The sequence below is a fragment of the Mus pahari genome, chromosome 2 (genome assembly GCF_900095145.1).
Source record: "Mus pahari chromosome 2, PAHARI_EIJ_v1.1, whole genome shotgun sequence".
Taxonomy (NCBI): domain Eukaryota; kingdom Metazoa; phylum Chordata; class Mammalia; order Rodentia; family Muridae; genus Mus; species Mus pahari.
The window spans coordinates 132,406,856-132,419,175 of NC_034591.1; the positions used below are offsets into that span (position 1 = coordinate 132,406,856).

At 45.8% G+C, this 12,320-nt stretch overlaps 1 non-coding gene across 1 annotated transcript; it reads right to left on the minus strand.

Annotated features, from left to right (window-relative positions):
* Positions 1-3,384: 3,384 nt before the first annotated feature.
* Positions 3,385-3,510, minus strand: LOC115063504. The gene has a single exon (XR_003843374.1). It is a non-coding gene; the product is annotated as a small nucleolar RNA SNORA17 (small nucleolar RNA).
* Positions 3,511-12,320: the final 8,810 nt, after the last annotated feature.

Below are 12,320 nucleotides of genomic sequence, written 5' to 3' on the forward strand. Positions count from 1 at the left end.
TGTGTTGGGGTATTCCGGATTGACTGAGGTGGGAGTGCTAGGTTCTGGTGATGGTGAGTATTCTTGGTTTCTGTTAGTAAGATTCCTACGTTTGCCATAATGCAAGTGGCCTCATCTAGTCCACTGAAGAACTTAGCAGAAGTAAGTTGGTCCTCTAGAGCTTCTGCCTCCAGACTGCCCTGGAGTTCGAGACTGCAGGTGACTTCCTGCCAAAGTTTCCACTCACTGGTCTGCTTCCCAAGGTCTGGCTCGCCAGTCCCAGCAGTGCATAGCCCCCACCTCCATCTCCTTTCTTCTCATGCATACAAGAATTTCCCAGGAGCACTGTTTCCCTGGAGATCTTTGGCGGCAACATGAGATTCTGATCTCTGAGATCTCCTTACTCGCTTAAGCTCAAGTTCATGACATGAGTCTAGCTGGGCCTCAACTGGCTGTTGTCCACAGGCAGGAATTAGTGCAAACATGAAAATTAATTTCAACCCAGGGCTTAGAGAATTAATAAGGGATTTGGCATTTCATAGATACAACCCATTTCAACAGTCATTTGGTTGTAGATCATTCCTTTTCATTAAAGCCTCTTTATTGAAAAATTCTAGCTTTCAATGGGCAGGGAAAAACCAGATTGGGTTTTTAATGGAAATCCTTATGCCGTTATCCCCTGAATGGCTTCACAGAAGTCAGTTAACCCACACCAACTATGTTTTCCCTGCCAATGAATCTATGGTTTTTCTTTTGCTGGCTTTACTTCAGGTAGCTTCTTGCTACTTGTTCAGGCAGGTCTTGAACTTGTAGTCTTCCTTCCTCCGCCTCCTAAGGACTGTCACAACAGGTGTGTAATACCATGCCTGTGTTTCTAGGTGGCGTATTCAAAGTGCCACTCCCTGCAAGATTTGTGGTATGTGCCTAGCAAGTGGTAGCCATTACTACTGTGACTTCACTTAATCATGGCGGCATGCCAAGAAGATAGTATTGCTAACTGGTGTTTGGGTGACAATTTTCTGGTTAATTTTGAATATGGTAGTGTAGCAGAGAGAACACAGCTAACTACAGCCAACATGTCAGTATGATTATTTCAGGAAGGAGCTAAGTTCAGACTTCGGGAAACACCCCAAAGAAAGACGAGAGAGAGGGAGAGAGAGAGAGAGAGAGAGAGAGAGAGAGAGAGAGAGAGAGAGAGAGAGAGAGAGAGAGAGAGAGAGAGAGAGAGAGAGAGAGAGAGAGAGAGAGAGAGAGAGGAGGGAGGGAGGAGGAAGAGAAGGAGGGAAGGAAGGAAAACCTTCAAGGGGACACGGAGGCTCCACAGTCTGGTTGAGACACTAGTAGCGATGCATAGTTCTAGGGATGTTGAAAGTGTGGTCAAGCTGCAGCTTTCTGTCGTCTGCTTGGCAGAAAGCCGCTTCCTTGGGTAAGCAGAGTGGAGTATGAGCGAAGCTGGAGGTGCCAGCCCCTTCCTGCTCCCTAACACCCTCCTAACGTGCAATTCTGATGTATTTGAAGCATGAGCATAATGAATGAGTTTGGACCTAGAGTCCAAGCTGACACCCTAGAACCTTCAGCAAGATTTTAAATAGGAAGTATGTGTTACACTCTCACCTTATTCTTCTGCTTAGAGGAAAAGCATTCCCTTTTCTTTTCTTTTCTTTTCTTTTCTTTTCTTTTCTTTTCTTTTCTTTCTTTCTTTCTTTCTTTTTCTTTCTTTTCTTTCTTTTTTTCAAATAATTGTAATTTGGATAGATCCTTAGAAATCACTTTTATTAGGCTCAAAACATTTCTTTAATTCTAGTTGTTTTTTTAAAAAATCTTTTTATTGCTTCTTTGTAAATTTCACATCATGCACCACATTTCTGCTCAGTCCCCCCCCCCCCGTACCTCCCCTCCACCCTTGCAATTCTCCCTGGAACAGAGAAAAAAAAAATCTCATTGTGGAAACTGTAGTGTGTCACAGAGTGTCCCACAGTACACTCTTTTGTCCACATTGCTTTGCTTGCAAATGTCCGTTGCAATGACTTGTTGGTCTGGTATGAGGCCTCTGGCTTCTACTACTCCATCAGTACTGGGACTTCCCTGGGACTCCTCTCAGATATCCTGTTGTTGCCCTGTGTCACGGAGATCTTGTAGTTTTGGGTCTGCAGGACTGGTCCCTCCATATATTCCAGCAATGGGGTAGATGTTGAGGTGGGCCAATTGAGAGGTATTTGAGCTGGTTGGTCAGTCTCATGGCGCTACCAGCCTTGCTCACCAGCAATTCCCATTACCAGAGCCAGTTCTCTATCCTGCTGTTCGGTGAGGGACAGAGCCTACAGACTCAAGTGCTGCAGCCAGTGAGGGACAGAGCCAGCTCTCTTGTCTGTTGTTGGTGGCAAGAGGCAAGGTGGTGGTGGGGTGTTTGTCATCTTTCTCTCGTCCATACCCATGTCCATGTCCCACTACATGGCAGACAATTGGTGGGGCCAGCTCTTCCACGTCCACACCCTTGAGGTTGGCTTGCCTGTCTCCTCTCCCCCTGGCCCCCACTGTCTCTCCTGTGTGTCTGTCTGTATCCACCGCCCCCCAGTGACCCATCTCCTGAGCACTGCAGCTCGCTAGGGGCAGGGTCAGCTCTCCTGCTCTCATGCCCCTAGAACCAGCTCTCCAAGGATGCCCAGGTGAGGGGTGGGGCCAGTTCTGCATAGCCCACAGACATCAGCAAACCCTCAGGTGACAGCCCAGACCTGGGTTATCCACCTGGCCTTTGGTGGTAACAGAACCCTGCTGCTTTAGGGTCAAGGACCTAGACGTGCCCCCTTAACCCTCCTGTGACAGTACAGGCCAGGACCCCGCCATGGTCCCAGGTGGCCTCACCAGCTACTCCCATCAGGCTGTTCTTCCTTATCTTCGAATCTCCAGTTCTGCCTCTTCATTGTGTTCACATCCTTCTGCTTCCCTTTCCCTTCTATTTCTCCACCACTTCTTTACTCCTCTTAGAGGTACTTAGAGTCTCTGAGTGTCTGGGGCCATCTCAAGAGCGATCTTAAGAGTGTTATACCCCACAGGAGTCATCTTGGGCACGGTCTGCCCCTCCCCTGTGTGGTGGTTATCTTAGGTTAGATCCCTGTTCAGTCCCCAAGGCGCTGGTCTGGTGGTCATTACTGACTCCTTCATCAACCAGTCTGCCCAAGTGACCCCAAGTGAGGGTTGTCTGTTTTGGGCCCACTCCCTCATGAGTCTTCAGTCCCAGGCAGGGCTCTTCAGGTCTCCAGCTTGCTCCCAGTCCTGGGAGTCCTCAGAGCATGCATGGAACCAGACTGGTGGTTGTCTCAGGCTAGCTCCCTGTCTGAGCCCTTAGTCCAGGACTGTCTCTGGGTTTTGGTTTGTTCCCCTCCTCCACCCCCACCAGCCCCAGGGAGTGTTAGGCTATCATTCAGATATTCATAGGTCAGAACACCGAGTACAGACAGCCCCTCTCCTTTCTGCCACTTACTGACACACATGTGACACAGCAGCCATACCTGCAACATTACTATGGGCTATGTAACATAGGGGGTTACTATGTTTTGTTTGTTTTTTTGTTTTTGTTTTTGTCAGAAAAGCTATTAATGTTTTGAAGATGCATTTCTTCATCATCAAATGTGTGATTGTGATAGTATGATTTTCCCTTAACTAGAAGAACACAGGGAAAAACACTGATGAATTTCCAGGTCATTAACGAATCAGCTTTGCATTCTTGGGAAGTACCCTAGCTAGTCATGGTGCGTTGTCTGTTGGGTTTGACTTGCTAAAATTAGGCTTTAAGTGAATATGCTTGTGCACATGTGTTTGTGTCTGTGCTCACGGGAGAGTCACTCTGGAGTTTCTGTTACTTGTAACATTTTTGATTGAGTTGTAGTATTAAATGGTTTCTTGCAACAATCTGAGCAGTAGTCTATTCTGTACAATTTCCTGGAAGACTGGAATCAAAATGAATTATCCTCTCAGTGTTAGGTGAAAGGCCATCCAAAGCTGAGATTTCCTTTGTGGGATTTTTTTTTTTTAAAGTACGAAGTATAAGAGCAGAGATAGGATAATCTAATGTGGTGCATTTCATTTTAAGTACACATATTTCCTTCAAGGGCTTTGGCACTTTAACTTCCAATATATTAAGTTTTTCATAACATTGTCTTATTTTCCTTCGGACATCTGCAGAATCTGCAGGGCTGCCAGCATCCCTCTTCTGTTAGCAGCTGGGCCCTCTTCCCTCCCATCCTTTCACGTTCTCCTCTTCATTGCTCCCCCCTCTCCTCTAACAGTGTGACCACTGGGCTATCAGGGTTTGTTGTTTGTTTGTTTGAGACACAATCTCTCTATGCAGCCTTGACTGTCCTGGAACTCACTCTGTAGACCAAGATGGCTTTGAACTCACAGAGATCCCCCTGCCTCTGCCTCCCGAGGACTAGGATTAAAGATGTCCACCTCATGCTCCATGGTTTGTCAATTTTATTGACTGTCTAAAATTTTTTCCAGGTATTAATTTTTTGTTTTCCTGTCTTCTACTGTAGTAATTTATTATCTTATTTTGCTGCTTCTTTCCCTCCCGTTTCTCCTGGATCTAATTTAATGTTCTTTGTCTTGGTTTCTAACAGGGAAGCTGAAGTCGGAGACTGGAGACCATTCTTGCTTTGTAACTTAATTTAGGGTTGTAGTTTTCTTTCCAAGATTTGTTTCCCATCCAAATGTGCTATGCTCTGCATTGGCAGTCAGTTCACCGAGCTTCTGCCTCATTTTGCCTGTTGGAAGGCACACTTTTTATTGAGTGTTATACATTATTACTTTTTTCTCATTTTGTGGTGACTGTTTTTGTTTCCTTGTATAGACCTCTGAGCTTGCTGCGAGCTTCACTCTTGTCCTGACTACAGACAAGACTGCTCTATCTAGGTTCTGTCTGTATGAGCTCTTAGGGAATCAGTTCTCAATCTCTGGGTCATGACCCAATTTCCCAGTGACCCCATTCACAGGGATCACATATCAGATATTTACATCATGATCATAACAGTAGCAAAATTATAGTTATGAAGTAACAACAACAGGAAGAACTGTATTAAAGGGTTAGAGCATTAGGAAGGTTGAGAACCACTGCCTTAGGGGACCTGTGTTTTACTGTAACTAACTGCCTTGCCTGAAGCAAGGGTTCCTGATGGTTCAGTGGCACTGTTAGTGGCCAGGATCTGGCCTGGCTTTCTGTGTCTCTTTCCCTCTGTTCCTTTCCAGTGGCTCTCCTGGTCATCTCCTCATTTGCATCTATAGATCGTTCTGGGGCTTACAGGAGCTTTTGCATCTCCAGTGCATGCAATGCTCCTATCCAGGTTCCGACCCTGCTTAGGTGGGCGCTCTGACTTGTGCAGACATAAGCTTCGTCAGTCACACTTTCAAAGGCATGGACTGGATACTCTCTGGTCAGCAACGTGGATCAATCACGTGGCTCTTTATCCGTGCTACTTTTCAAAACTTCTTTCTTCAGCAGTTCATTTTTTCCCCTTTTGTTATTTCATACGGGCAGGCCCCTTTAACCTCATCTTGACTAGTTAATCTAATTACAGTCTTACAGATAACAGGGGCTGTTATTTTTCCTACTGTACAAAGAAGGAACACTACACTTGGGTAACTAATTTCTTAGGGTCCAGGTTTGGAATATTGTCCCCCGTGGAGAACAGGGCTTTGGTCAATTTTTGAGCTAGGGCTGCAGGATCTGTGGCAGCAGCAGTATCCACTAGGGGGCGGCAGAGGCCCAGCGTGCTCTGGTTCATCCCTGGGTTTTCCCTTCGCTTCCTCCCTCTAATGCTAATTCTTGCAAGTTCCTTTCTGCCCTGGCGACTTCTAAGCTCATCCTGGTTGCTCCACAGCTTTGCTTCTTGGACTGTGGGTTGAGACACTCCGCACAGCTTTTCGTTGCAAGTAAACAGAGAACAGAAGTCACGGTGGCTTGGTAATAAAGATGTGTAAAGACTGGCTGGATTTGGACGGTCACTAGTTTTCTGGCTGTCTTCTCTATGGCTTGGCTTTGTTTTCAGACTCTTGTCCCACTTAGTCAACCAGCTGCATGCTGCTGTTCTAGCCTCACACCAAACAATGCAGAAAAAATGAAATCTTCCCAGGCCACCAATACGTCTTGGCTCTACTTAATGGGCTCAAATGTGGGGTTCACAGGTTTCCTCCAAACCCTGCCCGCAGCGGCCTGCTGAAGCAAGGACTGGCTTGAGTCAAGTATGTTCTGCCATCAATGTCTGTGCTCAACAGGCTGAGAGTCTGCAATTATCTCAAGCTAATAAGAGCTGACCTTAGGAGCTGGGGTGCCAGCCAACCCCTTCAAAGCACACCAACGGCAGGCTGTAAGAGTAGCTGAAGCCTGTCGGTGAGCATTTATAGATATTCATGATGGGAGAGTCTATAGGGCCAGGATCAGACCCAAGGCTCTAACAAGTGCTCTCCGTGTGAGCTGCTACCTAAGGGCCCCATGCACAGTCAGAAGCAGCTCACAGCCACAGAGGGTTTGCAGCTCCAGCCCCAAGAAGCCAGTAAGGTGGGGGCTGGGATCTGACCTTCTTATAGCCTGGTTCCTTTGCTGTCTCAGAATGGAGTAACCACCAGGCATAATGCTAAGATTGAGTAAGTATCTAAAGGTCTTCAGAGGATGCTCTGCTTACCTGGAAGGGAGGAAAGCCAATAGCTACAGCACGAACTAGAGAACCTTGGGAGCTGCACACGTACATGAGGCTAAAGGTACGCACCGGGACAGCATTTCCTTTAGCTTGTGGAGGCCAAGCAGTGCCTTGGAGAGAGCATCTTCATGACTTGATGGATGAAGGAAATGAGCCAGGTCTGGGAAGAAGGGATGGGCGTGTCAGGAGTTGGAGGAAACAGGAACCAAACACCAGTAAACGCAGAAGTCCAGGGCTCATCATTTCCGTTGTCACCAAAACACATAGAGTTTGTTGCTGTTACTTGACAGTTTCAAATCCTAACAACCTGAAATGGGGTGCGGGGGTGGTGGTGGAAAGCACAAACAAAACAAGAAACTACTCACACCTGCCTCTGATGAAGACATTAGATACTCGGTCCCCAGGCACAGGCTGCAGAAAACAACTTCGGGTGTCAGGGGTGTGTAGGAAAGTGACATTTCCCTCCGCACTCCCGTAACTTGGACACATGGAGTAGGGTTTCAAACTTGGCTGCCTTGGCAGTTCTTTGGCTCCTCAGCACTCCAAGTTTGTGACATCAGAAGGGTAGATTGGTTTCTCCACTCTTGAAAAGAAGAAGAAGAAGAAGGAGAAGAAGAAGAAGAAGAAGGAGAAGAAGAAGAAGAAGAAGAAGAAGAAGAAGAAGAAGAAGAAGAAGAAGAAGAAGAAGAAGAAGAAGAAGAAGAAGAAGAAGANAGAAGAAGAAGAAGAAGAAGAAGAAGAAGAAGAAGAAGAAGAAGAAGAAGAAGAAGAAGAAGAAGAAGAAGAAGAAGAAGAGGAAGAAGGGTTGTTTCTCTAGCTGAGTGGGAGACAGACACATGGGTAGATGGTATAAGTTTCTGTGTTGGCAGGGTGATGAACTTAACAACTGGCTCCTCATGAAAACCCCTGCAATGCAAACGCACACCATCCACTACCTGCAGAGACAAGCTCTCCGTGTTCCTTCTGGGCACTGCCTTCTTCTTGGCACAGCCTTTTATCAGGCACAAGGACTGACCCTCATGGAGCAAAGCATAGTTGAAGACACTTGTATTATTTACCTAGACGTTGTCAGGACCACAATTTCTGAAAAAAAAAAGGAAGGAAGGAAGGAAGGAAGGAAGGAAGGAAGGAAGGAAAAGTTTATTTTGGCTCCTGGTTTAGAGATTTCAGTCCTCAGGTGTCTCGAGGGACATCATGTCAGCAGGACTGTGTGTGCGGAGAACAGCGGGTCATGTTGGGGTGCATCAAGGGGTAGGGAGAATGGGACTAAACAAGGAGCCATTTATAACCTTCAAACACTCTTTATACTGAGGGTCTAGTGAATGTCCTTATCAAGCTTTGAAACAAGTGTTCAAAACAAGCCTGTTGGGACACTTTAGACTCAAACCGTGATACCATTCGGGCCTGGGTGGAATGAACACAGCTGCCTGGGGTCACCTGGGGCCTGATACATGGACACCATTCCTGATCACACCCTGGATTCCACTGGGGTCCTATTCAGTTCAGAATCATCATGAATACAAATTCTTGATTAAACTTAATGAGTTAAACTTTATACAGCTGATCTGTTGTATCTCCGAGTTTGTTATCCATCGATGAAGTCAACTGAAAATATTTGGGAAACAAACGTACTGAGCATGTGTAGACTCTCTCCCTTATTATTTTGTGAATGATGGATTATAGTAGCTATAACCTAGTCTTTACATTAGATTAGGGATTGGAAGTTATGTAGAGGTGTTGTAAAGCATGTGGAAGGATCGCTCAGGATATCTGAAAACATGGCGCCACTTTGTAGCGTAGACATGAGCTTATCCAGAGGTCTGTACACCTGCACATCCTTGAGTGGTTCTCTCATGGATGCCAAGGGGGGACTGAATGCCTTTCCTTCTACAGCCATGGCATTGTGATCTAGAACACTTTCCAACTATTTGTTCTGACTTCTTTATGTAAAACTACACAATACTGAGTTACAGGGGGCACTCCCACGTAAGTACGCAATGTGCTTGGGGCATGTCTCTCTTCTCTCTCTTCCCATTGCCTTTTTTGTTGTTGTTGTTGCCATAGAAAATTTTAGTTCTACTTTGATATCTTATTATTGTATATATCTGTATGAAATCAAGAATTCACACATGAGTAAAAACATAATATTTGCTTAAAGCTGAATTGTTCCACTTGATAGGATCATCTTCAGTGACGTTACCTTTTTATTTATTTATTTATTTATTTATTTATTTATTTGCAAATGATCCAACATCATTCCTCTTTAGAGCTAAAATTATTTCAGTGTGTGCACCACCTTTTCCTTAACCTTTCATCTGTTGTTCGACATCAAGGCTGGCTCCACAGTTCAGCCATTGTGGCCACAGCTGCAGCAAATATCAGTGTGCAAGTGTTTTGGTGGTGTGCTCACTTGAAGTCCTTTGGGTAGAGCTGGGTCATATGGAAGATCCATTTTTAGTTTTTTGAGAAACCTCTGTGCAGATTTTCATAGTGACTGAACTATTTACATCTCTCTGGCAGCAGGCATCCTTGCCAGCATTTGTTAGTTGTTTTCTTAATGACTTCCATTCTGAGTAGGACAAGATCCTAGTAGGCTCTCAATTTGCATTTCTCTGCAAGCTATTGTCTGCTTTATTTTTATTTTTATTTTTTTGAGGACGGCCCATTCATTTCCTGGGCCCATCTGTTTATTGAATTGTTTAATAATAGTATTTAAGTTTTTGATACCTTTATTGATATTAATCTTCTCTCAGCTATATAGCTAGCCAAGGTTTGCTCCCATACTACAGGCTGCCTCTTTACTGAATTGTGACCTTCATCATGCAGAAGCTTTGTAATTTCATGAAGTTCCATTTATTAATTATTGGCATTATTTCCCAAACGGCCCTAATGTAAAGCATAAAACTCTGCAGTTCTTAGAGGAAAAAGTAATGAAAGAGTTCACGATAAATTGAGTTTTATGTTGTATGTTTAAGGTCTTTGACCCATTTGGAGTTTATTTGGTACTAGGTAAGAGATAGCAATCTAGTTTCATTCCTCTGTATGTGGAAATCCAGTTTATGCAAAATTGTACTGCGGTCCCTCTGAGGTCCCATGATGCACAAAACAAACATAATTATGTTAATAGAACTCTATATTATTTAGAAAGATTAATCCACAAAGTGTAGGGGGCAGAATCCAGGAGATTAGCTTGGTTGTGGAGTGAGGAAAGACTTCCAAGAGAAAGACTTTGAATCCTGAAGGTGGAAAGATTAGGCCCCTGTAGTGAGGGGCGAGCTACTGTGAACAGATACCTGCAGAAGCCTTGGAGGGGTGTGTGGTGGCCAAGAGTCTGAGGTTCTTAGAAACCTGTGGGCTAAGCTACAGGACTATGCTGTTTGGACCTGCCATGGGCAGAGAGAGACTTCCTGTGGGAAACTCAAGCCTTTCTTAAACCTGAGAGGTGCAGAAGACAGGACATTTCCAACAAAAATCTAAGAAAGATGGTCTGTAGCTAGCCAGCATCTCTGGCAGTACTGGTGTCCTCAGGAGGCCAGAGAGAGATCACAGTGGCCACTAAGGCAGGATGGAGGACCGGTTTCTCCTTTACCCTTTTCTGTATCCAAGGATGGATCATCACAGATGATGTCCTTGGTGATGGTTCTGTGCTCCAGACATATTCCTTAGTTGCAGAGAACAACATGGCAGGGGCCAGCAGATGATGGTGGGTAACAATGGGAGTCTTGAAAAGCATGCTTCAGGGAAAGTAACTGAGCCGGTGTCCTGTCTCCACTGCTCACTGGTTCAAGTTTGCCTCCAGGTCTCCGTTTTAAGTCTTGTAAAGCAGGGATAACGTGAGGCCTATGAACACCAGCGGCCGTGTTACGTAGGCCTCGGGGTTCCTGGTTGTTAAAAATGAGGTAGTGGTACTTTTGTTATGTATTAATAATAAACATAAAACAAAAAATAAACAAAAATCTTCAAAGGATTTGGAAGCAACATAATTTTGCTCACCTTTTAACACATTGCAGTGGCTTTTGGTTGTCAGTAGGAACAGAGTCACCTGCCACCGAGTTGACTGGCTCTTTACCCAGGACCACCCAGACAGGGTGAGGGCCATTACAAGCCCCCCAGATCCTGACCAAGTTTTTGTGTATCTCAGCACATTCCAGCAGTCACATGGAAAGAAGGCAGGGCAGGGTGGGACAACCCCTCCTCCTGGCTGGAGGATTGCCTCGTGCAGACACAGTGATGGAGTCTGTCAGTATCCGACCTGTCCAGGAGGTGACTGGGTCTTTCAGACATTTTCTTCCTCAGCCTTTGGGTGATGTGTGTGGCCCAGAAACCTGAGGATGTTCTGTACCCATAGTCTAGACAATGATAACAGTGAACTTCTGGGATCTGGTAGAAGCAGCTTCCTAGCAAGGGTAAGAATAGGAAGTGACTGTCTCAGGGCAGTGCTGAGACAGGGGTACAAGGGAAGAGCTCATGGGCGTGGCAAGGAACTTCCCCTTGGAAACCTGAAAAATTCCCGGAGCTCCAACTGCACAGAAATGTGCAGGCCACAGGCCACAGCGCAGCCTGCAGGGCGGCTGCTGGCCATCTCAAACTGGGAACAACATCTGAGCTTGCACACTGAGGATCTGACAGTCCTGGATGCCTGCGTTTCCTCTTCTGAACAATGTTCCCAACTTAGCTGTTGACTCTCCACAGGCCTTTAGGAAGCATCATCTCCAGTTAGGAACAAATAAAGGGAAGGGGCCTCAGAAGGGAGAAGACACCTGCCAAAGGGAAGAGGGGAGCTGGCTGCATGGATGGTGGAGTGGAGGGCTGGCACCTAAAAGCCTGGGGAGGATTCCTCAGGCATCCTTAGATGTTTCTGGCAGTTCTTATCCACACACTCTCAATCTCATCTGAGGTCAGCTGAGTGACAGCTCACCATCCTCCAAGGTCCGTCTTCGGATCTGGTGGCCTGTGAACCACCCAATAACCACAGAAGATAATCAGCTGAGGGAGTGGGGGATTGCTCAGTAGGAAAGAATGTGATCAGAACACTGAGGAGTAGCTGAGCAGGTGCTGGGTTGTGTGTACACACACCTGGAAAAGACAAGCTCCCTTGGCGTGAACAAGAAGTCACGTGTGCACATGCAGACGCACAGACATCACCTTTCACTCACTGGTCCTGGTTGCTCATTTCTCCTCAGCTCTTAGAACTCGAGCGACACTGGCCCCTAAACAATATGTGTGGAAATGGCTTTTGTGTTTTGTGGTCTTACTAGCTTTTTAAATTTTAGTTTTTAATTTTGAGATTATAACATAATAACATTTCTCCCTTCCCCTTCCTCTCTCTACCCCATGTGCCCCTCCCTGCTCTCCTTCAAACTCATGGCCTCTTTTTAACTAATTGTTATCACATGCACATACGTGTGTACAGATATTCCAAACCCATAGATTGGTGGACAATGATTCCCGGGTTGTTTTGGAGGTGGACCTGGAAGTGATTCCCATTGAAGTGAAGGTAAGAACGAGCCACCCTCTTCTGCTAAGGATCGGGTAGGTCAAGGAAGGCACAACAGCTGCTGCTTGTGGAGGTGGGACAGCCACCTGTCTTGCCTTTCTAAGTGTCATAGTCCTGGTTCTGGAAAGTGGTGAGTTTATATGAGATATGAG